General features: G+C 33.0%; 1 pseudogene; it reads left to right on the top strand.

Moving 5' to 3' along the window:
- The first annotated feature begins 363 nt into the window (after nucleotides 1-363).
- LOC149256253 (F-box/kelch-repeat protein At1g55270 pseudogene) lies at nucleotides 364-2,692 on the top strand (annotated as a pseudogene).
- Nucleotides 2,693-4,732: the final 2,040 nt, after the last annotated feature.

Raw genomic sequence — 4,732 nt, 5'->3', positions numbered from 1 at the left:
GACCAGAAAACCGAATGCTAAAAACTGAATTCTTGGATCGAACTGTTTTATTTAACAATGAATTTTCACCGCTTTTTAATTTCATGGGCAAATGCCTGTTTTATAGTTACAACTAATTAACCGTTACAGACTTATTCGTTACAACGAGCTGACTATACCTAAATTTGCTAAAACGACTAAATCGTTGTCAAACTAACACAGATACTCTTGGCAGCGAGCAAACCTTAACGAATTAATGTGAAGTTGTTATATTGTCACGTATGTTTCAGGGTTGCCAATAGTGCTTCAACTTGAGGTATTTGGCTTCAAAAGTGAAGCAGCTGAGTTTCTGCTCTCACCATATGTTGATGGGTAAGCACTGATATGAGTGCCCAGCGTAAGGAAGTGTTGTGGCTTTTCAACCTGGTGTTCGTGATAGAGAGGCCGATTCACCATTGGATAAGATGGTACCATCTTTTGGCTAGAAATCTCTTCTATTCTCTAAGAAAAAGCCTGGGCAGAGCAGAAGAGTGGATCTATCATTCTATTTAATCGAACAGGACCGTGATGGCCGCATTCCATAGTTACCGAATTAGAATTAGAATTCGATTCCATCGAACAGGACCGTGATGGCCGCATTTCATAGTTACCGAATTAGAATTAGAATTCGATTCTATACGGTAAAAATTTGACTCTATAAAATTCAATATGGAAAAAAATTTGACATTGTACTTTTTATTTTTTACAAATACTTAAATGCTTTTTTTTAAATGTATCATCATTATATGAAAAATCATTGAATCTTTTCCTAATAAGTATATTTTTGTTTACTTATTTACATCATTAATTTCTCCTGTCTGAAATGTTATAGATCAATTCTCTTCTCTTTTCTTTTCTATTTATTTTGCATAGTTATGGATTTGCAACTAAAGTTTGCCATTTATAACTTTTATAATTTTTCTAATACTGGATTTATCTTTTTTCTAATTTTCTTTTATAGGAGTTATCCAATTAACACTTAAGTTTGTCAGTTTAACACTTAAGTTTGTCAGTTTATAATTTTTTTCGAATATAGAAGTCACTGTTTTTTGTTTCTTTTATATAAGAGTTATCAGTTTGCAACTAATTTACTATTTTATAATTTTTGTTAAGATAGAAGTTATATTTTTTTATTTATTGCAATTTACGGTTATAAGAAATTACTAACTAATTATCCATTTAACATTGAAATTGGAGAGTTTATAATTTTTTCCAATATAGAAATTATAATTTTTTTTTGTATATATATAATTTGCAACCAATTTACTATTTTATAATTTTTATTAAGGTAAAAGTTTTCTTTTTTTATTGCAATTTGTTATTATATAAAAATTGCTAACTCACCTCTCACTTTAAAGTATCTGATTGATTTTTTCAAAAGATAAAATTACAAATCAAATTTAAATTTGAGTAACATTTAGTTAATCAATGATAACTCTGAAATATTTATATTTAGAGAAATTATTTATATTATTTAATGTCAATAGCAACAATTTTTTCTTTAATTGTTTTTTAATTAAATTAATTATTTAATAAAATAATTATTTTTATTAAATAAAAAAATATTTTTTTAAAACAATTTGCTTTCCATTATACTATATTGTATGTTATAACCATCTGTAAATAATAGTGAAATAAAAAAATCAAACAGAAAAACGGACATAGTATTAGTCATTAATATTTCATACTAAATAGTCATGAAATAGTCATTAACAGGAACGTATTAGTCATTATTAGTCATTAACATTTCATACTTACCAAGTTAGGAAGTTACCAAGTTAACATAATTACGCTTAATAGGCTGAAAGTTACCAAGTTAGCATAATTACGCTTAATATGCTGAATCCTTCATATAATTATCTTTGTTTTTACTCTTTTCCTCTCTGTGTCCAGGGTCGAGGCAAGAAGCACAGTGGACGCAAAGTTCTGTGTTCAAGCCTCATTTCATGGCATGCATTTGATCCTAGGTACCAATTATGGTAGCCTATCCCCCCTGTGCCAGCTGAATACTGTGAGGCCCTTGGTTTTGGATGTGCTATTCTCAGTGGATGCCATCTCTGTTTGTTTGGGGGCAAAAGTCCGTTAAAAGGATCTATGAGAAGGGTAGTCTACTACTGTGCACGGACAAATAAATGGCATCCAGCACCAGACATGTTCAGGAGGCGTCATTTCTTTGGGGCCTGTGTTTTTAATAATTGTTTGTATGTTGCAGGGGGAGAAAGTGATGGTAGTTTTCGTTCCCTCAAATCAGCAGAGCTGTACGATCCAACTAGAAGTAAATGGTCTTTCTTATTCCACATGAGCACCTCTATTTTTCCCTTTTTTGGGGTTTGTATATGGAGACAAATGGTTTCTCAAAGGCCTAGGCTCTCACTGGCAAGTATATGTGAGATGTATGCGATCGTTAAATTAGCGGTCTACTGTAGTCGGTGGCATAGTCGATGGATGGCAGACTCCAAGTGGCACCTTAAATGGAAAACTTTATGCCCTTGACTGTAAGGATCGTTGCAGAATGCGAGTGTATGATAATGTCAATGACTCGTGGGACAGATTGATAGATAACAAGCTTCATCTTGCTAATTCTCATGAGCTTGAGGCTGCAACATTGCTTCCTCTTGGGGGTAAACTTTGTATTGTTCGAGCGAACAAAATGATATTGCACATATTTTACTAGAGAATTTCAAGAGCGTATCGGCATTTTTGTGGAGAAATTTTTTTCATGGGTTTTGTAAGCAGCAGCTATGGCCACTGTTTCACTTAAGCAGAAGCGCGTAGACTCTCAGGATAAGTTGGTCCAACTGTATTATATACAACTGCCAATGTAGCAGAAATTGGAAAGCTCCAAATTGGGTCAAATCCCCAAACGCTGCACAATTGTTTGAACCAATCAAACTACCAAATTTTTATCCTGAAGAATTTTGAAAATCCAATGAATACCGAGATGTATGAATCTGGTTAAAGAAGCTCAGAATCCGGTTAAAGAAGCTGAGTTGCAATATGAGGAAGCTGCAAACAAAGGGCAGAATTGCAGGGCTTAGTTTGAGAAGTTCGAGCAGAAAATCAATGATCTGATGTCAGAATCATTTTGAACTCCTTAAGCTTTTGGAGGACCAAAAACTTTTCTCTGTTGAGAGGTATGATCCAAGAGGATCTTGCCACCTGTTTCCAAAGAGTACCAAGCCAAAGGAAGGTTCAAGGGAAGATTGGTAAAAGTGGAATTATTTAAAATTTCATGAGCATATAATGTTCAATGTGCTCATGTATTTTTTATTTAAATTGTAAAAAGGAAATTGATTAAATGTGAGAATCCACCTCACAAACCATTTTCCTAATTTCAAGTGGGAGTTGAGATTTTCATGGGATTGTTTCCCTTAAAAATGTGGATAAGGTCCAAGTTTGTTGGAGTTGAGAGATTTTCTCCTTAAGAATCTCATAAGTTCTTATGTTTATGGACCAAGAGAGTTATTCTCTCCTTGGAATGTGGATCTAAGGAGATATTTTCTCCTTTGTTTATGGATCTCAAAAATTTTGTAAATTCATTTTTGTACTCTTTGTTTTTGGCTAGAGAGAGATTGAGAGAGTTTTTGGAGAAGTTTTGAGAACTGCATTTGGACAATAGCTTTTGAGAGCTTGGAGAGCTCAAGAGGGTTTTTGGAGGAATTACTTGTATGTACAAGTCTCAAAGTATTTTTGGGAGTAGAGGACAACTCTAGGCTTGGCCACCCTTTTTGATAGAGCATTGTACAAATTCCTCTTTGAAGAAAGACAATAAAGTGATTCAACCTTTGGAGGTGAATCCAGAGATGTAGCCTAGTGGAGGTGGTGAACTCCGTTATCAACCTTGTTGTTTCATGTTTTTCTTATTCATGGTTTGATCAAGTTCTTTTATATGCATTTTAAGTGAAGTTTATGTTGATATTTACATGTTTATGTGACAAATTGTAACTTAATTTTACAAACCCTTGTGGTCAATTAAAATCACTTTGTTGCAAGTGTTTGGACTCTCAAATTTTCAGATCACTATTCTACCATGATATTTACTATTTCCACTGCACTTATAGTTGAATTTTTTAAGTGTAATTTATTAATGATGTTTTGAGGTATGCTAAAGTAATAACATGTATTATTGGAAGTAATTATCAATTGAAGAAAATTATGCTTGTCTAATTAACAAAGACAATCTGAGTCGTCCAATAAATCTATATGGGGTAAACAATCAAGATGGATTTTGACTTTTTTGAAAGGATATGTGAGCATTTAATGAATGTGTGTCCAAATAAAAGCATGCAATGTGGTGGTGGATGTGTGCATTTTCCCAAAGGCATGACACATTAACTTGGGCATAGTCTATCTATTATAAGTTTTGGAAGGTTTTCTAATATATTTTTCAATTAATTTGACCAGAATTCGTCAATGATTTATTGAAATCACAAATCTTGGTCTTGAACTCAATCTGAGTACCTCAAGGGTTTTTCAACATGTTGAATCCATATGTGCAGTCAAAAGCCCACTTTAAACAACAATGACTAACAAAAAAAATTTGCCAAATTCTAACCAAACTCCAAAATGTATAATGCTTACATAATTCCCATTCAAAGCATCACATGGCCATCAAATTTAACTTTTGCATCATACTTGTGGCCACGACTTCATCTTGGGATTTTGTGGCAGGTTCATTCAATTTTTTCTCATTATTATTTCTCAATGAACTCTG

The sequence above is a fragment of the Pinus tabuliformis genome, chromosome 7 (assembly GCF_031772625.1).
Source record: "Pinus tabuliformis cultivar Carrire ecotype Pingquan chromosome 7, CPIR1, whole genome shotgun sequence".
NCBI lineage: Eukaryota > Viridiplantae > Streptophyta > Pinopsida > Pinales > Pinaceae > Pinus > Pinus tabuliformis.
This window is presented reverse-complemented; position numbering and strand designations above follow the sequence as displayed.